This window comes from Myiozetetes cayanensis, unplaced genomic scaffold, assembly GCF_022539395.1.
Source record: "Myiozetetes cayanensis isolate MyiCay16 unplaced genomic scaffold, myiCay2020 scf4, whole genome shotgun sequence".
NCBI classification, from domain to species: Eukaryota; Metazoa; Chordata; class Aves; order Passeriformes; family Tyrannidae; genus Myiozetetes; species Myiozetetes cayanensis.
Window position 1 is genome coordinate 10,377,280 of NW_026087631.1, and position 26,838 is coordinate 10,404,117.

The following is a 26,838-nucleotide window of genomic DNA, read 5'->3' on the forward strand; positions in this document are numbered from 1 at the left end:
GACTCTGCTACCTTTCTGGGCTCTGAGGAGTTTGTGCTTTTTTGCTTTTATTTCATTACTTTCTGATTATTCTGATCTCTTCTTTTAATCTGCTCAATTCCAGTCACATATTAGGAAGAGATTTGGATCTTTTTCTATTTGCAAGAGTTATACTAAGTATATTCAGGAACAAATGAGTATTAATTGGCCTCAGACACATGTAAACTTTAAAATAGATATCTAATATGATAAAAGCGTGGATCTGGAACAGTGCTTCCATTATTGCTATTTGTCTGGAGACTTTATTATTTATATAGACCATATAACATGGTTACTCAGACTTGAGGATTGGAGGAAATTCCCTCTATTGCTGTATCTGTTAGGTCACTAGGAAAGTATCATGGAAGTTATCTTGTGTCTTTGGATAGGTGGTTCTAGTGAAAGAGCTGGGGGAGGTTTCTACACTGAAACTTCGCTCTAGAGGAAATAGATTTTGAGAAAATACCTCAAATGCCAGTGTTTGTGAAAGAGAACTAAATAAAGCTAAATAACATAGAATATGTAAGATTTACAGAGTTGCAAAGTTACTGAAATTACGCTACTGAACTACACGCCACAGTAGTAAACCAGTGGTGTAATAATAAGTCAAACTCAGCAGGAAAATATCAGATCTATTTTCAAATAGTCATAAACTGTACCAAAAAAGAAGATGCCCTTCCACAGCGTAAGTTTGAACCCACATTGAGTACTGCATCCAGCTCTGAGGACCCCATCATAAGTACTTGGACCTGTTAAAGTGAGTGCAGACTAGGGTAGTGAAAATGATCCAAGGGCTGGAAGACCTCTTCTGGGAAGACAGGCTGAGAGAGTTGACGTTGTTCAGCCTGGAGAAGATGAGGAGGCCTTAGAGCATCTTTGACTACCTAAAAGAGGCAACTTATGCTGAAGAGGGACTTCTTACACTGCCATGTAGTGATAGAAAGAGAGGTAATTGCTGGAAACCAAAGGAGGGTCACCCTAAATTAAATATAGGAAAGAACTGTTATACTATGAGGGTGCTAAAACACTGGAACAGGTTTTGCAGAGAGGTGGTAGATGCCCCATGCTGGGAAGGGGAGGGGGTTTGATGTTGAAGTTTGACAGGTCTCTGATCAGCCTGATCTAGTTGAAGATGTCCCTCCACATTGAAGAGGGATTGGACTAGATGACCTTCAAAGGTCCCTTCCAGTTTCTCTCTTCCTTCTGCCCCAAACTATTCCATGATTCTGTGATATAGCATAAGCTAGTGTTAAAATTGTCAAGTAAAATGTATTTGAAGAAAAATCTCTCTTTCTATGAAAGCAGTCGTGGTTTCTATACTAGACTTTAACAAAAGGATAGAACTCTCACAGGTTTGCTCTGAATATTGGCAATCAATGATTCTTCTTTTCATTTTTTTCCCCCATTGTTTCTCCTACAGTTTGACAGCCTCATTTCTGTGGGTTCACTGTACATTGTATTATTAGTAGTAAATGCTTTTAGTAAGAATATGCCTTTTTGGAAATCCTGGCAATCTTTAGGACAGGATGTGATAGGAGAGGAGAGAAGGAGTTTCTGTTTTCTTTTTAGTGAAAAGTACACACCGAAAGCATGGCATACAGTTCATAAAAATTGAACTACCATTTCTTGTGTATCCATATGATAATCTTGCTTCCAGGGTATATCTTCTTTTTTTTGAACTATTTTTAATTTGTTAATAGTTTTGTTTTATTTTATATTGTTTTATTTGTTGAGGGTTATGTTTTTTATTTTCTTATCAGATTGATATGAAGATAAATTGTCTGAATGAGGGAAGTAGTGGAGGACTTTAACCACAAGTGTGAAAAATGAGCAGTGCCGACCTCGTAAGTTTTGGGTTTTTTTCCATTGGTGATGGTTTTCCCACTGGTGTTCACATTATGTTTGTAGTAAGATCTCTGTTGGTTTTGTTCTTGAAGTAATATTTCTGTGTTTTAACATCTTAAACTTTGTCTTCTGTGTTAACAAGACAAAAGTGCTCAATATCTCAGTAACATTTTGAGATGTAGTTTTGTCATGAATTCCATGATTCAGTCTCCAGCCAAAGTAGTTAGCACATAAAATTATTTTATAACCCTTTAAGAGTGTATGCAATGCTCACATATTTTGCCCTGTCTTGTCAAGGCTAGATTTTGCAATTTAAAAAATTTTATCAACTGAGGAGTCTGTTTTTAAAATGTTATTTTTCGGCTTTATTTATTCTATCAATGGCTGTGGAATGGCACTCTAAACCACAACCATTCCTCCACCATCCCTCAGGTGGAACACAAAAGTCAAAGATTATGGTTTGAGATAATAACAATTGCTGGAAGTAGTAATGAGATATGAAAAACAGTAACAGCAAAAATATTAATAACAAAAGTGCACAAAAGAGGGTGATTTACATGCAAAATGCTCACCAAGCCTGAGAATGAAAAACAATGGTGGATGGACCTCTGCCCACCACGCTTTTCCCTGACCACAAGCCATGCCCACCTTCTTCTCAGAAGCCTTTGCTACCACCCTGCAGCAGTGAAATGGTGCAGAATAACCTCGGGGTCCTGACCATGCCTCTTCTGCCCTTCTGGTGCCTGCAAAAATTAACCTTGTCCTGGCTGGAACTAAGACACTTCCTCAAAAAATGAAGGTCATGACTTTCTTGTGATCACTGGGAGGTGGCAGAGACATAAAAATATTAATAGTGAAACACAACAAACACTGCTTTATCACTTATGAAGTATATTTCCTTTCCTATTGTATCAACTTGGACTGTTTGAGCTCTCCAAACTGAATTGTAAGTCCATTAATATTATAATACTGCTGTCTCAAAACCACCTCCTGTCCTATAAACACAGTCACTGTCACTTTCATTTCTGACTCACTGTGTGATTCACTTTTTCTTTTACTGGATCCCCCGAAATCTCACTTGGACTACATAGTGGTATTTGCAATTTTTCTCCTTGTATATTCATGACAAAGTTACTGATTCTGGAAACTGCACATAAATGCACATAATGGAGGATGGTCTACTATAGGCTCCTGCAAGAGCAACTTTTCCTTGGGTGCATTTGTCTTGTTTCTGCAGGTCTGAGAGTGCTTTCTGATCGAAGTTTAGACTTGCCCTAGAACTTGGGGTTTTCTTACCTTAACATCACCACCTCTTAGTCATGCTTCAGGTACAACAGGAATAGAGTGTTTTTCCTTCAGTGTGTTTGAATGCCAGCTGTTAAGTCCTTCTTGAAATTTTCTACCCTCCAGAAAGTGAAAATACATCTAGAGGATACCTTTAGAGGAGGAAAAACTTGTAATTCTTTTATACAGAACAGATAATTTTGTGTAAACTTGCCTGCATGCCTCACTTTAGGCATACTTTAGGGTATGTCTAGAATGTACCTTTTAGAATTTTTTGAATATATAACATTTTTTTAATCTTCTGAAGACTTTGTGTCTTCTACAGTTAGGTGAAATTACTGCAATGGTGAATAATAATAATAGTAAAGCAATCTTCCTATAGCTGGCTTTCTGCTTTGATTCCCATCAGAAATAAGATTTTTGGTAGTTCAGTTGTTGGTTGTCTGTTTTTTATCCATGAGGGTAATTAGATACTGAAGCAGACTTTCTCAGAGAACTTATGAAATATCTGTCCTTGGAGGTGTTAAAGAATAAATTGGACTTGATCCTGAGCTGCTTGATTTAAGTAGACTTTAGAAGTCTATATTTTTAGAGGAAGGTTGGAGTAGATGACCTCCAAAGGGTGTTTCTTTTCAAAATCATTCTGTAGATTTGTGATTCTATGTTTAACATTATCCCCAAGAAGAAGGAGCAAAGTCTTATCAACTGTTTGTCTTAATTTCACTAACCATTTCAAGGAATTTTGATGAAACTCACATGAAATATCAGTAGATTTAGTTTGGGGAATTTATCAAGGGAGTTAAACTCTGAAGAAAAGTAGTTCAGCTTTGAGAAGACCACATGCACTTAGGTATCAAGATTTTGCACAACTGTACACAAACTTTGTATATAGATATTTGAAAATCTGTTTATGCATTGGCAGAAATCCTTTGGGAAGTCTGAAGCTGAGATAAAAACTGAACTGCAAACATCTGAGATTCCCTCTTATTTCTGTTTTACTCTGGTTCTTACTGTCGTCTTTTCCAAAGACAGCTTATAGTAACTGATACATAACTGTAAAAGTTAGTAGTATGGTTAGTTTAGTTTACTGCTGTACTTGCTGGTTGTTTTACATAGAGGAAACTAAGAAAGACTTTATGAGTGTAATTTCTTCATTTTCCAGGAGCAGAATAGTAGAGTACTGTCTTAATGTTATAGGTACAATGACCAAGGCAATAATCCAACCGTGGTGTAGTTTATTAGAAGTCAAAGGAATTGCATCAGAGATGAATCTGGCCAATTTATATTTAAAGGAAACAGAGAAATTTGATTGAAAAACTATCCCACACTGTAAAAGTGATTCATTACTTAAAAAACACTGGTCTTAAAAGCAGTGCTAACAATAAGTCATGAAATAGGTTGAAAGTATTACTATTGACTTTTTAAGCCCTTTTTTTTAACTGCTTCAAAATACCATAAAGTTTCTGTCACTGTTTTCTCTTACTGCCTGTATTATTAACTGGTAACTCTTTTCCTGACCTTGATCTTCTTTTAGCATTTCTAAAACACCTTAATTTAATAAGGATTCACTTGCAGCTGTAACAGTTATTTATAGTCATTAGCTTTTTTGCTATCAATGGGTTTTTCGGCATGCTAATTGGAATGGGAAAGAAAAGATGATTTGGGGAAACTGCATCAGTATACTGCATATTTATAATTAAATATAGTATATTATTTATTTTTGTAGTGTAAAAAATTACTATCAGTTTTGTGAACAATATTTCAAACATACTCTAACATTAAACATTTCTGGGAGAAATTAGAAATTTTCATCCTAATATATCTATAGTCTTCTGACATACAAAAATTTGTACATTACTTTAGCAACCAGTATCATCAAGATGAAATCTTGTCTGTTAATTCCTCATTCTACTCTGATAAAATAGAAATAGTAAAGTTAGGTGCCTTTCCATAGGTATAGGCACAGTTTTATAAATAGCTTTTACACTGGGAAGGAACCTATCTCAGAAAGTGCTGTCCTGAGCTGGGTTTTATGTATACCTTGCCTCCCTTGTGTTGTTCTGGCAGGAAAAGGTTCCATTTAGTGTGAAGGTTTTCCCCAAACCAAATGTTACTGTGATTCTTTTGGGTATTCTAGAATTGTATCCTGTCATTAGTTGAAATGTAGAAGAGTAAATATTACTGGAGCTATTATATCACATCCCTTAGCTGAAAAGAGTTGGATGAGCCTACTTGACTATGTATCAACTATACGATTATATGTCTTCAAATCAGTTTCACGGGATTAGAATCATAATACCTACCTTCATGTTGAAGATCTCCTTTTATTCCTGTATTAGTAAACTGAGTGTTGTTTGATCTAATTCTGGAATAAAGATGCATGTCCTGTTCATGTCACTGTGTTATTTCAATATAGCAGTTATCGGACACTTCTTTTAGGTTGTTATGCTTCTTCATATTAACTTTCAGAAGATACTTCTAGATGTGTCCAGTTTCTCAGTTAGTATGTGTTATCAGATTCAATTTGATCAGATAAGCTAAACAACTTCAGGATGGCAGTTCTCTGTTCCCTTATTTTAATGAAAATTTCTAGGGCTTTTCTTGTATGTTCAGATGTTTTAGGAGTAGAGCTGAGGAATCTCCTGATTTTTCAGATTCTTTGTTGCTTCAGGTTTGTTTCTTCAAATCAGTTTTCTCTAGTTATCTGCGAGATATCTCTGGCAGTGAAAGTGTTATAAAATCAGTGGGGGACAGATTGCTCTTTGATCTGCTAATTTAGTAGAGGGATGAAAAGATGTTTTTTGGGATGTTTCAAAAACAGTAGATATGGGTGGGTGGAAGGGTAATGAAAGACAGCGAGAGTACAGGAGCTAAGAAAGTAGGGCAGGCGTTGTAGCAAGAGGAAGTGAAATGGAATACAGCTGGAAAGACAATGAAAATGACTATCAAAATATTACAAAGGTGGTGAGAAAGGAAGAGAGAAACTCTGACGTTAGTGCGTAGTGTATCTTTGGTATTACTTTGTGATTACTTTGTGATTACTTCTGCAAATTCACAGACATTTAGCTGTGTATTAGTCCTATCATAAACATCTTAAATCAAAACATCTTATAAACAAGCAAATGAAAAATTCTGTTTAAGTTACGTAGTGACATTTATCCATTCCCCTCTCTTTAAAAAAGATCCATGACCCCTGTCCAACTTGTGCTGAAGCTGTAACTCACCAAAAAAGCTATATCAGCATTCCGTTCCCTGACGTCATAAGAAATGTATGATTCTCTTCCCTTCATAATATTTTGTTTTAGTTTTGGGATATCATAAAGATTTCTTTGTCTGTAAGTATTACCCATATTAATTTATCATGGGGAGGGGGTTTGTCCCCCAAGGATTAGACCCTCGTGGCACACCTTGTAAGGAGACAGTCACACGGGAGTGACCCACAAAATGGTGTTTATTAAAACAAGATGTCAGTTTATATACAGGGGAATATGGAAGAATCGGGAACAAAGGAGGGATTCTTACCAGGAACATCAAATCCTGAGGGTCAGTGATAAGAGAAATGGAGGGATTGGCCACAGAGGATATGTCTGGCCATATAGGGAGAAGGGAAGAGTTGGGGAGGAAAGGAAGGAGTGGTCTGGGGTACAAACAGGGGAGTTCTACAGAGGTTTTTGAGGCTGCATCCTGTAGCTGGGTCTCACAGCTGCAGCTGTTAGAGAATTTCCAGATAAACTTCTTCCTCTGAGGCTTCCTCGCAGCCTTTTCACATCTTTCTCCATTCTCTGTAGGCTCCTGTTGGCCCACCTATGACATTAATTCTTGGTCTCTTTGTTCAGCTGATACCCCTTTCTCGAGGGAGATTTTGTGATATTCATGAGATAGGACAATAAGCTAATTCTGGACTTTTAATCAGACCACAGGACAGTGGAGGAGGTCCAGTGTCCTCCAGTGGAGGATGACTGGAGGACAGGATGCAGGTCTCTGAGAGAGCTATTCTCAGCAAATGCCAAATTTGTGAAGTCCCTTATAGAATCATGATTTGCTTAAAACCATTATCCTTTGTCCTATCACCAGAGATCGTCCTAAAAGGTTTGTCCCAGTCTTTCTTACTAGTCTCCTTTAAATATTAAAAGGCCGCTATTAAATCTTCTTGGAGTCTCCTCTTCTCCAGGCTAAACAACTTCAAATGTCTCAGCCTTTCTTCACTGGGGAGGTATTCCATCTCTATGCCATTTTTAAGCATTCCAGTTAACTGTATTAAGACTTCAAACTGTCAGTTCTTCTCTTTTTTGTTGTTTCACTTTTTCTTATCCTCTAATCTTCCCTCCCTACTTCTGTGGGTCTTGGTCGAAGTCATCAAGCATTATTCCTGCTATTTCTTTTCATACTTAGGGGCATTCCAAGACATTACAAATAAAGTTCATTTTTCTATTAACATAACTTTTTTTTCCTTGATCTAGTACAGCCTCTTGCTGGAATCTCTTTCCTTTCTAATGGCCATATCATAATCAAAATTACAAATCTACCTCAACTAAAAGTAAAATAATTAATTTAGTTAATGCAGGACTGGATTGATAATGTGTAATAATTATGGCTAATGTGTCACAAGAGGCAATAAATATGGATAGGAAGACATACAACAGCCATTTTCAGTAATGTGAAACCCACAGAATATATTGCCCCTATCACTTCTAGTTTTTTCATTATGTAAATTTATCCATTTAAGGCTATGCAGCTGTTGTCAGATTAAAAATTTATCTGCAGCCTACCAAGATACAGCAGAATTTTCCAGCAGGAAACTTCACCGAGAGGAAACAAATAAAATTAATAAAATCAGAATATTCATTGGAAATAACACATCAATCCTTATGAAACTACAGACATCTAAAGCATATACAAACATACCTACATTCATGAATGCATGCATTTTTACTTTTGTAAAGAACCAGCTGCTCTCCAGGGTGGGGATGTGCCTTTAGGAAGCTGATCAGAGTCCATTTCTTCTCTGCCCATTGATTGTGGGAAAAGTATCAAATAAAACAAAAGAAGTCTCTCCTCATTATGCATTATTATGAATTTCAAACCCAAAGTTAGAATTGTATCTGAAGTATATGGGTGAAATCCTTTGAGACTTTTTCACCAGCATGTAATTTCATTAGAATTCATTAAATCACTGGATAGAAAAAGAGAAGAAGAAAAAAAAAAAGCAACCCCAGGGAGAGTTGTTCATTTTAGCTTTCTTTTTTCTTCCTTTGAATTACACACTTGCAAGATTTTTTTAAATATTTCTGTCTTGTTTTTCATCATGGTTTGCATTACCATTTCCAATGTACTGATAGTAAGGCAGCATGATTGGGTCTAAAATTTCAATCAATATATTCTCAAGTTCTGAAGAAGTACAAGTATAGCTTTGTATCTTATCTCTACACTGTACTGAATGTGTTTTATTTCTGTTAAAAATTGTGGCTGCTAAACACTGAAGGATTCTCACATATTAAATATTTACTCCACTATCAAAAAATTAAATCCTTCTCTGGATCTTGGCATGCCAAAGCATTAACATTTGACTGCAAAAGTTCAATAGCTTCTCAGAGTTTTGGGATGTTTTGTTCATTTTTTTTTTCTTATTATTACACTGCTGTTATGCTCAGACAATGTTGAAATTTGAGGAAACTCTATGTAATCTCAATATTAATATTCTGTGCATTCTATTTTTTGTTTTTTATATTGAATTTTAATTCTTCTAGAACCTAAGACAGGTGACTGAGTCACAATGCTAATAGTGATTAAGATTTGGACTGTGTGACGTGTAAGTAATGCAATTCTTACGTAATACTTCATCTTCTAGAAAGAGAAAAGTTTGGAAATAAGTAGTCAGTATGTCTTTTGAGAAAGTCCTTTTCAGCTTCAGATTTAAGGAAGTTTTTCCTGTGCTACAGTAGAGAAAAAATGGCTTATATTTTTTGAATAGTGTGTCTATAGAAATTCAGGATGTTGAGGGGCAAGGGACTTGATTTCACAAAACTGACTTTGTAGTAACTCCTCTGCATTTCTGTTAAACTTTCTTTATTATCTTCAGAATACAGCAAATTACCTGACAGGTTTGATAGGGTTACCAAGGAAAAAGAGGGGATTTGATTGTTGTTTCTTTTTTTTAGGGAGACATTTGAGTTTGACAAATACTTAGCTCTTGTACACCTCAGCATGCTCCTTCCTTAAATTGAAGTCAGGTTGTTTTATTGTAGAGAATAAGAGCTCCAGAGAGAGTTGCTTCGTTTCTGGACTTGAGCAATGAAATTGTGCAAATTTCTGCAATGGGACATCTTGGAGACAGACATGAATTTTGTTTTATAATTCTGCGAGTACTGGTCTATCCATACCCAGTATGTTTTTTAGTATAAGCTGGAGAAGATGAAAAAAAGGGGGGTGGGGGTTTAGAGAAAGAAAAAAACCCAACTATGAATCTTTAAGAAATATATATTTGGAAACTGCCTGATTCTGTTATTCCTTCTGGAAGTATAGAGGTTCTGTTGTGCATCTAGGATGAACTATCATGATGTTTGAATTCATTAGTAGTCTAGAACTGATTAAAAAGTACTAGAGACAGACAAAAGATAACAGAATGACACAGGAAGTTTAAATCAGGTAGAAGAGATTACAGGTTTTGTCGTACTCCTCCCTAAAGAAAAATGTGATATTTTTGCAAAAATATTTTAAAGCTTTTTTTTTTTTTTTTAATCAGAAAGCCATTTCATCAGCCACTTTCTGATTAACATTATCTATAACATCAATTTAGGTGAGAAGGCAGCAGTTAGATGCACTTGTCTTTTATTTCTGTATGGTCAATATCTATAAATTCTTGAGTCTATGACCTCTTCTGAAACTGCATGAATTATTTTTTTAAGTTTCACTTTCCAAACCATACAAAACCAATAGTGAGGCCCAGGCAGAATGTCTACCACGTCTGTAGAAATGTAATACAAGATCTGGCAAAAATATTTCGACAAAAACCCTTACTGCCTGTAAGTGCTGATTTTACATCTTCATAGTGCACCTTACAGAATTTTGTCACCATAGTAAATAGAGAAATATTTTTTCATCTCCGTGTATGATTTGAAGTGATAGACTACAGAGTATGATATTTGTCCTTAATCACAGGTATAACTCTCCTTTGGCATTCTTGCCAGCTTATTTTTCAGGCTTTATGAAGGGTCAACAAATCACAATTAACTTCTCAAATAGGGCCACTCAGGAGAATCCCAGGGACTAAAATTAGACCATACGTTAAAAAATCTTGCCTCAAAACCTGACTTTCCTTTGCTGCTAGTAATGTTAATAATAAACCTCAGGGCCTTAAGGTCTCTTCTCATTTACAGTTTCTCTTCTTCTCCTCTCTGAATAGTGTGTTCCAGATGAATCCTCTCGCTTTATCAGGAATATACCCACTGCATTCCTTTATTATAACAGACTGCAGTGCAACTTCACTAATTGCTAGAGGCAGCTAGGCTGTTTAAAATGCTAGGTGTGGAAGCAAAGCCTCCTGACAATACTCTGCTTATTCTCTCATCACATTTTTATGGCTGCAGTTCTTTTAGAATTAGGGCCGTGTTTTTTGGTGAGGTTCTTTCTTAATGTTTGTTTTTTGTGTTTGGTCTTCTTTTTTGTTCTTGTGGTAGTTTTTAGTGTTTGAGTAATACTGTTATCATATGCTGCCCTAATGACATTTCTGTAGTCAACTAGTATTTGAGTTAGGTCAGAAGTAAGAAGTCTATTTGCAAGCATTGTTTTGGTTGGTTAGTTGGTTTTCTTTTTGGAGATTTTTTCTGATTAGGAGTCTTTTTTTGTATGCCTATGTCATTCACCCTTCAGAGGTATTGTTTTAAATTACAAAAAAAAAAAAAAGACCCCCTTGTTAAATGTGGAGGATATGTAGTTAAGCTGTGATCTCACGAGCAGCCTTTGTGCCCCTGAACTAATTAGCTTTTTCAAGTTCAACCTGGGGAAGGTGTGGTTCTATTTTCTGTGGTTCTATTTTAAACAGAGCAGAAATTATAGCTTGGAATTGCAGTTAATCTACGAAAATGGGAATGACCTGAAAGGCATTCATCTTATTGATAGTAAAAGTAGTTAGGCTAAAGTAAGCTTCAGTTATCTATTGTATTGAGTTATGAAAATGAAAATAATCTGAAATAAATTCAAACACCAGAATCCCCTTTTGTTAAAAATGCAAATATCTGGCTTCAAATGTATTTCATACAGAATTTTCCCATTTTATATCTATGAATTATATGACTATAAATGTAGTAAAAATAAGGAGAGACACCAGTTCTGAAAGCACTTAAACTCTTCTGCATTACCTCCAAAGATATAATTCCATTAGTATATGTGCACTCATTTATTGTGTATGGATTTGAGCTGTCATGAAATCATTCACAATTAATCTGAGCTGGAAAAGCTGAGAGGTGTCACTCTTGAGCAATAACAGCATAAATTGCAGTACAGAGACTTCTAAATTGACAGGTTCCTCTTTCTAAATGCAAAAAACCCGTGACATTAAGACACAATTAGGCATATGAAAAGTATAGAATACACTGAAAACTTCTGAATATTTTTCTAAGAATGTACATTTTCTACTTACCTTTTTGTTTTTAAAAAATTTAAAAAATTTTAAAAAGGAACAAGCATAGTCATGGGATCATGGAGTCCATCCTAGGGTGATGAGGGAGCTGGCGGAAGAGCTTGCCAAGCTGCTCTCCATCATTTACCGACAGTCCTGGCTCTCTGGGGAAGTCCCAGACTATTGGAAGTTGGCGAATGTCACACCCATCTACAAAAAGGGCTGCAAGGAGGACCCAGGAAAGTCCAGGCCTGTCAGCCTGACCTCAGTGCCTGGCAAGGTTATGGAGCAGATCATCCTGTGTGCAATCACACAGCACCTACAGGATGGACAAGGGATCAGACCCAGCCAACACGGGTTTAGGAGGGGCAGATCCTGTCTGACCAACCTGATCTCCTTTTACGATCAGGTGACCCTCCTGGTGGATGAGGGAAAGGCTGTGGATGTGGTCTATCTGGACTTCAGCAAAGCCTTTGACACTGTCTCCCATAACATACTCCTGGAAAAGCTGGCAGCCCACAGCTTGGACAGGGGCACTCTGTGCTGGGTCAGGAACCGGCTGGAGGGCCGGGCCCGGAGAGTGCTGGTGAACGGGGCTGCCTCCAGCTGGCGGCCGGTCACCAGTGGTGTCCCCCCGGGGTCAGTGCTGGGTCCAGTCCTTTTTAACATCTTTATCGATGATTTAGATGAGGGGATTGAGTCCACCATTAGCAAATTTGCAGATGACACCAAGCTGGGAGGGAGTGTCAATCTGCTGGAAGGTAGGAAGGCTCTGCAGAGGGATCTGGATAGACTGGAGAGATGGGCTGACTTCGATGGAATGAAGATCAACAAGGCCAAGTGCCGGGTCCTGCACTTTGGCCACAACAACCCCCTGCAGCACTACAGGCTGGGCACAGAGTGGCTGGAGAGCAGCCAGGCAGAAAGGGACCTGGGGGTGCTGATCGACAGGAGGCTGAACACGAACCAGCAGTTTGCCCAGGTGGCCAAGAAGGCCAATGGCATCCTGGCCTGCATCAAGAACAGTGTGGCCAGCAGGAACAGGGAAGTGATCCTTCCCCTGGACTCAGTGCTGGTGAGGCCACACCTTGAGCATTGTGTTCAGCTCTGGGCCCCTCAGTTCAGGAAGGATATTGAGGTGCTGGAGCGGGTCCAGAGAAGAGCAACTGGTGGAGGCTGGTGAAGGGACTTGAGCACAAGTCCTGTGAGGAGAGGCTGAGGGAGCTGGGGTTGTTTAGTCTGGAGAAGAGGAGGCTCAGGAGACCTCATCACTCTCTACAACTCCCTGAGAGGAGGTTGTAGCCAGGTGGGGGTTGGTCTCTTCTCCCAGACAACCAACGGTAGGACAAGGGGACATGGGCTCAAGCTCTGCCAGAAGAGGTTTAGGTTGGATATTAGAAAGAAGTTCTTTCCAGAGAGAGTGATCAGGCATTGGAATGGCCTGCCCAGAGAGGTGGTGGATTCACCGTCCCTGGAGGTTTTTAAGACCAGTCTGGATGTGGCACTGAGTGCCATGATCTGGTAATCACAGTGGGGTTGGATCAAGGGTTGGACTTGATGATCTTGGAGGTCTCTTCCAACCCAGTAAATTCTATGATTCTATGATTCTATGGCACCAAATTAGTTTGAATTATTTGTAAATATATTTGTCTCTTAATTTTCAGAGACTATTCATGAACTACTTATTTTTCACCAAGCGAAAGTTCTTTAACTTGATTCTTCTATATTTAGACAACACCATAACAAAGAATGTGGGTGAACAGGCTTTATTTGAGGGAGAATCAGTGTTAAGGCTTTTTTAAAGGAAAAGCTTCTGAAGCTGGTTTTTGAAGACTCCACTGACTTTGGAAGGCTCTTTTTTTTTTCCAGGCTTGAAGTAGGTGTATTTAGCTGGGTATAGTGTAGAGGTAAAGGTGGATTGTAAGGCAGCCCCTTACAGTCTGGTCACACACTGCTCCACAACTCCTCTTTCAGTGGGCCCTGCTTAAGGTACCCTGGTAATTTTCCTCATATTGAATTTTTCTGCCTCTGAAGTGACAGTTTACCTAAGGAAAAAAAAAAATCCTTGAGAATTACCTTGTCTGGGTTGTGTTCTGCCCTTAAAAAAGAAGAAGAGCTTTTGCTTGTGCATCTTCATCGAAAGTTTGAAATCAATATTTATTGTGTTAAATTCTAATAGATATCAAGTACCCTGATCTCGAACCATTAAAGTCCATTTACCCAAGTAATCACTAAGGTCAAATGAATTATGTGCTGAACCTCAAAATTTTTAAGGACTCCCTGTATTTGTCTCTAGATATGAACACTCTGAAGTATCATTTTTGTCAGTGAACATCTATATAGGAATTCAACCTTCACATATAGTCATTTTATTACCATATCATCATAAGAATTTTCAAAGGTTTAACTAAAACATAGTGTTGAAAGTCTCAGTTTTCTTAACAAAGGGGAATATAGTAATTTTGACTGTTGTTTAAAATACTACATATAATAATGTTCATGCTTACTGAAGAAAAAATTACCACAAAAATGTGGGTTTAAATTTTGAGATTAATTCTTTGGGGGGGGGCGGTGTTTGTTTGGGGTTTTGTTTTTTTTTTTTGGTTTGGTTTGGCTTGGTTTTGGGGGTTGGTTTTGTTTGAGGTTTTTTTTGTTTTGTTTCCATTGTTTGTTGTTTTATCCTTTCTTTTGCTACTGTTTTATTAATATGAATAAAAATTAGAATTATGATTCATAAAAATGTATTACATAAGCATTTCATAAATTTGAGTTATTTCTAATAATAACTGCCTAACAGCAGGTCTGTGATTTCCCCATCTTTTGAAATCACCATGGTATTTTGTATTTTGAAGCATGCTTTAGTCTAAGCATTGTCATATTCCTGTATTGGTTCATAAAAGATGGAATTTATGGTAAATATGTAAAACTATTCAGCTGTTTCTGCTACCATAGCATGTTTGGTGGGCCACCAAATAGATTTATAATACAGTATAATTATTTTGGGGTTATAGACAAATAAAATGAATGATGTGCAAATTAAGTCAGATTTGCACAGTCAGATGAATTGCTGAAATTGTATATTTCAGTATACCTTCTGCCTTTCTCCTCTGTGAAAGACTGAATAAAAACTATGATTTTCCCGTGGGGTTTGCATGCTTGTTGGCTGGTACCTTTAAACTTGATGAGCTTTTTTTTGATTTTGTGATAGTGGAGCCTAAAAATGATACATGATCAGTATAATTCTATGGACAGAAGAAATCCAGGTCTTTCTGGAGAGTGTAAATCCAGTGTTTTGCAGAACTGGGATTTTTTTTCTTGGAGAAGTAATACGAACAGATTAGTTTTTAATTCCAAACACACATGAACAAAGATTTTGAGTTTACACCATTATTCTGTGTTACTGCCACGTATCCTCATTCACTGCAAGAAGAAGGACTTGCCTTTGTGAATTTGATTTTGTCAAGAGTTGGGCCTGCTGAAGTTGCATATTGGTATTAGAGCTGGTTGTGATTTATGTGCAAATATATAAGTAGATTATTTTTTCTGGTGTACTACTTTTCATTTCAGCTTTTCTATTTCATGCATAATTTTTGTGCAAATGGTTTCATTTAATTATTGTTGGAAATGGATGAATTGCCTTAGGAACCATTAAGCAAAAGTTTAATTTAATTCAATTGAATTTATATAATATTACCTGTCTGAGATGAAATTTCAAATACCATTGAGAACAAAGAAATGAGACAATGGGACAAAAAGACGCTCTTAAACTGAGCAAAACCAGGAAAAATAGTTCTTATTAATTTAGAGGGAAAATAATTGAAGCAATAAGTGTTTTTCCAGCAGCAGATCTGGATTTTGGTGAAATGGTAAGACTGGCATAAACCTAAGATAATGAACAAACACAAACCAAGACAAGAAATATCAGCTAAAGTGGTAATAAAGAGAACAATGCAAAATTATATTGGTATGAAACAACCAGGTGATAATTGTGTGTCTCAGTTTTAACTGCACTTCTCTCTATATCATCCTGTTTTCTCTTGCTTTTTGCCTTCTGACCACTATCTGAAAAGCTATAACTGCTTCCTAAATGTTCACTTCCATTACTGCTGTTTCAGGCAATGCTAATACAGCAAGGGGTATCAGCCAAGTTCAGTGCTCAGCCTGGTAAACAGTTCAGGGACCAAAGGGGTTTAGTCCACTAGAAGACAGTAAAGTGATAAGTATGTCCCACCTGTCCAATGGTTTGAGAGTGAAGATAAAAGACAAAGATGAAAGCAGATTGTCTGAGTTTAATGAGGCTTACAGTAGAAGGAGAAACCAGTTAAGTAACCTCACCTTTCAATACCTAAAAATTATGTTAAAAAATAGTGATAAGGGCATCACTTCACCAAGGCAAACAGGTCAATGTCCCAGGGTAGTCAGGGTAAAATGAAGTGAAATAAAAGAATTAGATTCACTTTTTGATGTTCTCTTGATGAGACTTAATGATAGCACTAATTTCTTTTACTGGTAATTTAAATGATGAACTATTTAAACCTAGCTTGTGAGACAGTCCACTTCTTTGTCTTCTATGATGAAACGCAATGAGAGAGAGGTGAGGAGAGGTATTAGGCTTTCTCATTTTAGCCCTTAAATGGTTATGGGCCATGATTGCAACAAGGTTTTGGAAAAGACATCTTTAACTGGAAAACTTAGTTCAGGTTTCTTAATTTCATGCAAACTTGTGTTTAAGTTCCAATTGTGAAACAGTTAGTATTCAGTTAGTATATTTATTATATGTATGTTTTCATGTGGAAAATAAAAAAACTACAACATCTTGCCCCAAATTTTAGAAGAGTTTAGTAGTGTTCTTTACTGTCATCCGCTCTTTTAATTACATCACATCAACATTGCTTCAAGGAGATGAATGAAGACATAGTAATATATACCTCATGAGAGTCATACATGCACACATATCTTTATTTTCTGTTTGTTGTCTCTTCACATTTTTAGTTTGTGATTTAAACTTTGATACATAACTCGATAAATAATACAACACATAAAATGTATATTTTATAAAAATATATATATTTATGAAAACATTTTATTTAAGCATGTGGTATGAAATACTATGGGTATGAAACATTGCCACTCAATGTATAAACATTTCAGGATTCCTTATTTTGTGCCAGCAAACTCCTGATATTGAATCTAAGAAAACTGTAAATCTCTCTTCAATCATTTGCTCTTTTGCTTCATGCAGCCTACATTTAAGTTTTGCATATAACTTAATCTGGTCTTCTATCCAGTGGAATTGCTTCTTTGTGTCTCACAGTTATTACTAGGTGTTTTTGCTTTGTGTAACTTTGTGTATGTAGCCAACAGGATTGTATTATAGGACATAGTTGTTTCAATTATCTTTTTTCGATGTGCTACTGTAGTAAAGGGGTTTTGTTATAGTTAACTAACACAGTCACCACATTAATGCCCTCACAAACTCTTCATTTTGGTGATTATTCCTAAGCAACTCAAGACTTACAGAAAACAAGATGGAAACAAACAATAGTAATACTGTTCCAATTTTTTTTATAATTACTATAAATTAAGTAAAAATCTATGATAAACAGGTTTATTGTCAAGTCTTGAATTCCAGAAAATTGAGTGTTCTAAAGCACAAGTCGTATGATGAGTAGCTGAGGGAGCTGGGGTTGTTTAGCCTGGAGAAAAGGAGACTCAGGGGAGATCTTGTCACTTTCTACATCTGAAAGGAGGTTGTAAGCAAGGTGGGGTTTGGTCTCTTCTCCCAGGTAACAAGAAGTAGGACAAGAGGCAATATTCTCAAGTTGCACCAGGGCAGGTTTAACTGGGTATTAGGAAAAATGTTTTCATCAAACTTTGCCAAGCACTGTAAGTTCCCAAGCAGTGACCCAGGAAGTGGTTGAATCACCATCCCTACAGGTATTTAAAAGATGCATAGATGTGGCACCAAGGGAGATACTTTAGTGGTAGACTTAGCAACACAGGTTAATGATTGGACTTGATAGTCTTAGAAGTATTTTCCAATCTAAATGATGCTATGGTATTATGTTTGTCTGTGTGAAACAGTTTATTTCACTGACTTTTGTATTGATTTTTGGCTCTTCTTTCTAGTACTATAATATTAGTACGTTTTCAAGCTTTAATCTAATCCAGAAACTTGTGGTCCTTCAAAGCAGGCCAGAATTTCAGGAGTAAACTGTATCAGGATCTTACAAAAATGAATAAAATCTACCTTAAACTAGAGAAAGGATTTTTAAGGCATTCTTGCCCAAGAAAATCATAGTGCAAGGTTTCCCAAACTTTTTTCTCTTTAAATCTGGTTGTATGCATACTGATTATATGGTAATTCTATAGGGACTTGTTTGGTTTTGAATGTAAGCTTCTGGTTCTCCTGCATTTCAGAATTCTCCTACTGCATCAGAATTACAGACTCAAAACTGTCTGTGATGTGTTTGGCAACTCTGTTATACTCATTTCCCCTGAATCATGGAATGTCTTAAAGAAGAGTTGAAAAAAATGTGTACTTTTGTTCATTACTTAGGAATTGTTATATTAAGAAGATGTCTGATTAACCTAAAAATAACAAGAAGTCAAAAAGTGCTGTCAACACTAGCATTTATTTGCAATTGATACATACTAGCTTAAGGAAATTGTGGGTTGTGGCAGGTCAGTCTTGTTTTTTGTGTCTGTTAAAAATTTTAGCTTGCTAGATTTAAAAATTCAAGTCTTATGTTCTGATTTTTTTGTTTCATTTTTTGCGGGGAAGAGGTAAAAAAATAGGTGAAGATCAACATTAGACCTCCAATATATATGTTTAGAATAAGTCAATGTAATATTTTTTCTGCTTTTATTTACAATGAAGAAATAATTCTTTTATATTTCTATTATGTCCTTGATTGATGTGTTTTCCCAAGGTATATATTATAATATCTGTATTGTAGAATATAATATATGTAGTGTGCATGACTTATATCCCACGACACAGGGACTTCAAACTATATCAGTAATCCATCTAATCACAGCTATTGAACAATAACAACTTCCAAGCATTAGAGACTAATCACAATTACAAAGGAGTGACAAAAATTTAGACACCATATGATTCAAAGGTAGAATCATATTTCCTTGGACATTTATGCAGTATTCCTTTCAGTATGGATACAGTTTCACTTTTTGCTGCAAAACATAAAAAAAGAAAAAAATAAAAAGATAATTAAGATTTTACCTAATTTAAAATTTAAAATGGTGAAATTGTAGATTGATGGACTTATCAAAGAGGAATAAAGGAAATATCAGAATTTTTTCAGGACACTGTTATGTTATATCAGGTTTGAGTTAAGTAATTTTATTTCTGGACTTTTTTAATACATCTCTAATTTGAAGCTTTGAATTTCATAGTAACTTGGAAACTTGCATATTTGAAGTTGCTTTTTAAATTTTTCTCAGAACCAGTAAACTTCTTGGTAGGTAGAAGGATTCTTTTGCAAACAGCTGCAACATAACCAAAGACTTGACTTTTGTTTTTATTTCTTTTGTTTCCTTTTCTTCTTCATATCCTGTAATATTTCATACAGTGAAAAAATAGGAACAGTGAGCAATGAAAACATAGTCTGGAAAGTGTGTCTATAGGACAAAACCCCTGGATTTTAGTATTTGACATTTCTCTTGGTCTACATCTTTTCAAAGTATTTGCTGTCTCCCAGGTTTTTATAGACTAGACTAATTTCAGAAGTGCAGACCAACCTGTGAGAGTATTCCTTGGAAAAGCAAAGGTGATTTTTATGTGATAGATTGAAGAAAGATATGTGTTTCTGAATGTGAACTGAATTGAGGAGAAAATAGAATTAACTTTGTTGACAAAAATTGATTTGCAACATTAAAGTACATAGCTATATTAAGAATAAACCTTGGAAGAATGTTTTTTTGATAAATCATTTAGAATTTCTAAGAACTTGTAAGAAACTACATTGGTGATCAGATTTAGCCTAAGGCAGGATAATATAATCCTACCATAAAAATTTTGGACATTTTTTTCGTTTATATTTGATTCGATGTCATTGTCAGCATTGAATCAATGTTTCCATTTGTGAAAATGGTGTATCTCTAAACCATTGTGAAATACAGATGCATCTTTAACAAATTTTTTTAATCCATCAGGATTTAAAGCATTTTTTTAATCTAAAAATCTGTTGTATTCTAAGCTTGAACAGAGATTTCTTGTTGGGATCAGTTACTTACTGGACTAAACATCTGACGTGTTCATGCATAAGATACAGAAGGATAAACTTGGTGAAAGTCTCATAAAGCTTTTCTTTTCCACTTCTGAACCTTTAAATGCAGCAGAGAGTGTATTTATTAAAACATTGATAAAGACTACTGTATTCAAAATTAAAATTTTACATAAATAGGAAAAAACTGCAAACTAACAGAAAAAAATCACACAGATTTTTGGTACATGTGGTAATTAATGAAAATCAATTGCATTTTCTTTAGCTTGAAATTAAGTCTTCCTAAAATAGAAATGTTTTCATACCCCTTATTTCCATCCTACACTAGCAACAATTTCATTCTGTGAAATGCTCAGTGCTGTGGGATAGAAATTAATAGGCAATTTTCAGTAAATTGGTAGGTGCTGGCAACAGGTTACCACTCTCCTACTCATATTAGGAGAAGGCAAATTCTCATCTGAAGTCTGCAGAAACAATTTCTGTCTTTTTTCAACACACAATGTTGTGAATACATGCAACAGACAAAAAGGTTCCTTATATAATATGTGACTTCTCATAATTCAACAGTAAAGCTTGCCTCCCATGTAGTATTCATTTCTAGTGGGGCAAGAGAAAGAGCATTTTTATTTCCAAGCAAAAATGATACCTTTCTTTGAATTTTAAATAACTTTAAAATTAATGCTGCTAATTTTGGTTTTCTTTGTCTCAGAATCATAGAAAGAAGCGTGAGATCTCTTTGGCTTTGAAAGGCACTTTTACAGGGGAGATTCAGATTAGACATTAGGAAAAAAGTTCGCTATCAGGGTGATGAGGCATTGGAATAGGTTTCCCAGGGAGGTGGTGGAGTCACCATCCCTGGAGGTGTATAGGAGGCATCTCGATCTGGAGCTGGCTGATGTGATTTAGTGGTTTAGGGGTTACCATGGCAGTGCTGGGCTGATGGTTGTGTTTGATGTTGGGGTTCTCTTCCAACCTTGATTATTCTATGATTCTCTGATGTTATGGTTTGCTTGGCAATGCGTTCTACCAAAAGTGCATCCAAATGAGCTAGAGGGAATAGTAATGAGGGATAGAAACGTAAGCAATCCAAATAAGGTGTTAATACTTTATCTCTGACGGGAGTAAATGAAAGTCCACAACACTGACAGGACATTTGGTACCCCATCCATAAAGTTTTAAAACTAAAGAAAACTGTCAACAGTATTCAGCATCAGTTTCGGTATTTCCTGCCCCCTATAGTGGCAGACAAGCTGGGAAGTTGTAAGGATGCAGGATTTGTGTTTCCTGGTTCTTGCAGAAAGCTATGGTGGATCAGCACTGGAAATCTGGAAATATCCCTGGCCATACAATACCTGAAAATTATTACATTATATGAAATAACCCTGATAATATAAGAACTTGTCTTTTAATGATCTGAAAGAAATATGTCTTATGCCAACTTTTCTCAGGACAGTTAACTTTGCCCTCTCTAATAGATTTAGGGCTTTAAAGAAAAGGCGTAGAGCTCTGCCTCATGTTTTAAAATTCAAAGAGAGCTTAACTTTGTAGAAAAAGGGGGCAACCTAAATAGTAGAAGAAAGAATGAGAAACCATTATCACAGGCAAGTTATCATGATGAAAAAAGTGAAGTACTAAGGAAAGGGTCAGTATCAGGAACGAGATCTCACTGACTCTTGATTTGTGAACTAGAGAATAAAAGAATTGCTGGAAAAAAAATATTTCTCTGTTGGATGTAGCTCTGTTGAATGTAACTCATTGCAGAACAGTTAGACAAATTATAATCAACTCCCAGTCAACCCTGAAATGGTGTGGGATCTGCTGCTGAAGACGGATACCTATAAATCTATGGGGCCTGAAAGAATTCATCCAAGAATCCTCAAAGAGCTGGCTGATGTCATAGCAAAACCTCTGTCAATGATTTTTGAATGGTCTTGGGAATCTGGAGAGGTCCCAGCTAGCTGAAAGCAGGCAAATGTTGTCTTGATTTGCAAGAAGGACAAGAAGGAGGACCCTGGACAATACAGGCCCATCAGTGTGTATACTGCAACTTTCAGTGCCTGGTAAATTTATGGAGAAGATTGTTCTGGGAGATATTGAAAAACACTGAAATACAATGCACTCATCAGTCATAGCCAGCACGGCTTCATGAGAGGAAAGTCCTACTTATCCAATCTGATTTCCTTTTACGACCAGGTAACCCACATAGCTGATCAAGGGAAGCCAGTTGATGTAATCTTTTTGGATTTCAATAAAATGTGAAGGTTCAGACTTGGCTCCCTGCCAAATGCCCAAAGACTCAGTAGCAGCCCCACCTTTCCCCTCCCTTCTTCTCCCAGAGCAAAGGAAAAAAAAAAACTATGTAGCTTGAAGAACCCGAAAATACAGCTAGTTATATAAAACAATATATATTTGATGTATATTACAGTTAAGATGCTATGTACACAGCAAAAAGGAATTCAAACACCCCCCAAAGGGATAGGAAAAGGGGAAAGGGGAACAAAAGGGGACAAACAAGGGACACTGAGCAGATATACGCAATCAAACCCGAGAATTAGTAAAATAACTAGTAAAACAAATCTCACCACATCCCTTAGAAAAAAGTAGGATTGGCACACATGGCCAGCACTCTGCTATCCTCCACGTGGCAGGCCAGCGGTCGCTGCAGGCCTCAGCCTTAGATAAGCGAGACCAATGCAAGGAGCCACTGTTCCCATACCCCACCGGAGGAGAAGAGAGTGAAGGTCTCTCTTCCCTTCTTATTTATACCCCAATTTACGTAAAAATCGTATGGAATGCTGGGAAAAAATCGTATAAATAAATAAATATAAAATCGTATGGAATACTGGGAACACTGCCTCTTCCTTGGTTACAAACTGGTAACCAAGGAAGGCCTAGATTAAAACCACCACATAAGGCTTTTGGCATTGTCTCTCCTGGAATACTTCTGGACAAACTGTCCAGCTTGGATAAACACAGCTGGATAAACACATCATGTGGTGGGTGAGCAATTGGCTCACGCACTGGGCACAGAGGGTAACAATGAGTGGGGTGTCATGAGACTGGTGACCTGTCACTGGTGGGGTTCCACAGGGCTCCATCTTAAGCTCTGTGCTCTTCAACAGTGCTGGGTTTCTGTGGCTGGGTTTTTGTAGCAGAGGGGCTACAGGGGTAGAAGCTGTTAGAAGCTGCCAGAAGCTTCCCCTGTCCTGTGGAGCCATGGCCAGCCAAGGCCGAGCCATCAGGAGTGACAGTAACACCTCTGTGATAACATATTTAAGAACAGTGGATTGTTGCACAGAAAGAATTCCAGCCAGGGAAGAGTGGAGGAGCAGAGTGAGAACATGGGAACAACAAGGTAGACCCCAAGGTCAGTGCAGAAGGAGGTGCAGGAGGTGCTCCAGGAGCTGAGGCCCTGCAGCCCGTGGTGCAGACCATGGTGGGGCAGCTGTGCCCCTGCAGCCCATGGGGGACCATTGGGGTGCAGAGACCCCCCTGCAGCCCAGGGAGGAGTCCATGTTGGAGCAGGGGGATGCAGGAAGGAGGCTGTGACCCCGTGGGAGGTCCAGGATGGAGAGAAGCCCTACCAGAGACCTGCAACCCATGGAGAGGGAAGCCCAGGCTGGAGCAGGTTTTTCCCAGGTAGGACTTGTGGCCCCTGTGGGGGACCCACATCGGTACAGCTCATTGGTGAAGGACTGCACCCCATGGAGGAGTGACCCGTGGGACAGCAGTTTAGGAAGAGCTGCTGCCCGAGGGATGGACTCACACTGGAGAGGTCAATCAAGGACTGTCTCCCGTGGGAGGGACCCCAGAGGAGCAGGGGAAGGACTCCTCTCTCTGAGCAGTGGCAGAAACAACAACTGACCATAAACCCCATTCCCGTCCCCCTGTACTGCTGGAGGGGAGGAAGGAGAACATGGAAGGAAGGAGGCGAGGGTGGGGGAGTGTTTTTAAGACTGTTTTATTTCTCACTCTTTGGCTTTTATCCTGTTAGTAATAAATTTAAGTACTGTCCCCACTTTGAGTCTGTTTTGCCCATGAAGGTAATCAGCAAGTGACCTATCCCAACTCTTATCTCTACTCATAAATGCTTAGCTTTTTTTTTTTTTTTCCTCTCTCTCTCCTCTGTCCAGGTGCAGAAGGAGGGTGATAGAGCGGCCTTAGTGGGTATCTGGTATTTATTCAAGGTCAGCCCTGTGCTCTTCAACATCTTTGTGAATTACTTGGAGGACTGGGCAATCACCAACCATAAGAAGTTCAACAAAGGAAAGGGTCGGATTCTGTACCCGGAATGGGGCAACCCTGGATGTTTGTACAGGTTGGGGAATGAGATGCTGGAAAGCAGTGCCAGGAAAGGGACCTGGGGGTCCTGGTTGATGACCAGTTGAACATGAGTCAGCAGTCCCCTGGTAGCCAGGAGGGCCAACCATGTCCTGGGGGACATCAGGCAAAAGGATCCTCAGTCGGTTAAGGGAAGGGGTTGTCTCACCCTGCTCTGCACTGGGGTTGCCTCACCTTAAATGTTGTGTGCAGTTTGGGACACCACAATATACAAAAGACATTAAGCTATTAGAGGGTGTCCAAAGGAGGGCAGTGAAGATGGTGAAGGACTTTGAGGGGAAGCTGTATGAGGGCACTTGATCTGTTCAGCTGGAGAAGAGGAGACTGAGGGAAGACCTCATTGCAGTTACAACTTCCTCGTGAGGGGAAGAGGAGGGGCAGACACTGATCTCTTCTCTGTGGTGACCAGTGACAGAACCCAAAGGGATGGCCAGAAGTTGTGTCAGGGGAGGTTTTGGTTAGATATTAGAAAGATATTCTTCCCCTAGAAGGTGGTTGGGCACTGGAACAGGCTCCCCAGGGAAGTAGTCACAGCACCAAGCCTGACCGAGTTCAAGAAGCGTTTAGATTATACTCTGAGGCACATGGTGTGACTCGTGGACACGGTCCTGTTCAAGACCAGGAGCCGGACTCGACGATCCTGATGGGTCCCTTCCAACTCAGCATATTCTGAGATTCTGTGATATTTAAAATTATGTGTGCAGATGACCAAGATTTTTTCCTAATTTCCCCCTTAAATTCAGTGGTTTGACTTTTAAATATTCACTATTCAGTTGTCACCTACACATAAATTTGGTAGAATACATGGTTCCAAACAATTTTCTGCTGCAGCATTCTGTGTTGATAATTTCATCATTCAAGTAGGTTGAGGATTGAAAACAATAAAGCCAGCTTGAATCCACAAAGAAAGCTCACAGCAGCCAGTACAAACTGTTTTGATGTTTTAAGGGGTGCTTCTGGTTTTGGACAAAGACCTTTCTTTTTGTCCTTTGTCTAAATGACAGAAGAAAACAAATTTTGTGTGGTGTTATCACTGTCCATAGAAATTTCTGTATTCCTTGCAGAGCATACATGGTATGTTCTGCAGATGGATTATAATACACTGATTATGCAGGTTTTCTTGCAGGTGTGGAGTAGGCAGAATATTCCAAGGTGCTGATAAATGCTCAGAAAACAGATGTTTCTCCACACACCATCTGTGTTGACATCTTTCAGTCACCTTGAATACTGGTGTTTTTTTAAGTGTCAGTTACTATACCTACCAGTAGATACTTGATCCAGTCTGATCACTTTCTGAGGAAACTACGTGAAAAAAGCGTACATGATTTATTCTGAATATATGTGATAAGCCTTGTAATTTTTTTTAGGCTGAGAATCCCAGTGGTATTTTAGCACTAAATGCTGACTCAAGTAGCTAATTTAACAGCAGATTAGCTTTATGCATGCAAATGTTCCCATTAACATCTGCAGGCTTGATTGCAGGTTTACATTTAAACAAATAGGAGCACTTTTATGCATCAGAGACCAATAGATGTTATTTATGTCTTCAACTTTGTAATTACTAGTAGCTATTATTTCCATGTATTCTTGTTTGCCCCCCAGGTATAGTCTGGAAAGATATATTTGAAATTTGATGTATTTCTGCAATATTCGATAAATTTCTAGTTATGACACACTGTTCTCCTCTCTGTACACTGAATTTTATAGCCTTTTGCAAATTGCAACATAAAAAGAGACTCAATTTTGATGCTTACCGATAATTTATCATTTCAAAGTAAGACAAAGAGAGGGAAAGAATGAGTCAGGATAATATCTGAAATATCAAATTTTGTGTGTATCATTTTTACCAACATAAGAGTCATGGCATATCCTTCTTCCAGTGCAGCCTCTAGATATGTAGGCTCCGTGAGCAGATGCACATAAGTCTCTTTATCCTGGATTCTCTTTACCTCACTCTGAAACAGCTGAGATTGATAAACTGGCTTGGAAGTTGTACTCTGCTTCTGTGCCAGTATTGAAAATGCATGTATAGTGTTCCCATATACTTATAGTAAGGGCTGATATAACAAGAGGTTTGTAACTACAAAGTAATGATGATGAACTATTCTTATGTAATCAGTCACACTTAGGTTACTAAATGATACCTTAGGCTTTTCCATAACTCTTTAATTCTATATATGACCTTTTCAATCTCATGTCACATTATGCTCTGAAAAATGAAGACACAAATTTCTTGACCGTAAATAACACTGAATTACATTCTAGCTATGCAGAATACTCCAACATAAAAGCAATCCAGTAAAAATATTTTAATTTTGCACTTTTTCTGTCAAACACAGTGTATAAATATTATTTGTTAAATTCTGATAACAAACACTAAGTTCTTTTATTCATTGGAGAGAATAGAAATGTGTAGCATAGTTTTTCAAGGTGTCTTTAAGCTACCAGGATTAAAAAAATTGCTAGACTTGAGGTTTGGTCCAGAAT

At 37.6% G+C, this 26,838-nt stretch overlaps 1 protein-coding gene across 6 annotated transcripts in view; it reads left to right on the forward strand.

Annotated features, from left to right (window-relative positions):
- LINGO2 (leucine rich repeat and Ig domain containing 2) overlaps positions 1-26,838 on the forward strand; it is a 490,471-nt gene that overhangs the window by 256,336 nt on the left and 207,297 nt on the right. For 5 of the 6 annotated variants that reach the window (XR_007630550.1, XM_050329379.1, XM_050329377.1 and 2 more), the window contains one exon: positions 1,779-1,862. The exons of the other annotated variant lie outside the window; for it this stretch is intronic. The gene's annotated coding sequence lies outside the window, so the exon portion shown is untranslated. The remainder of the gene's footprint in view (positions 1-1,778; positions 1,863-26,838) is intronic. 6 annotated transcript variants of the gene reach the window in all.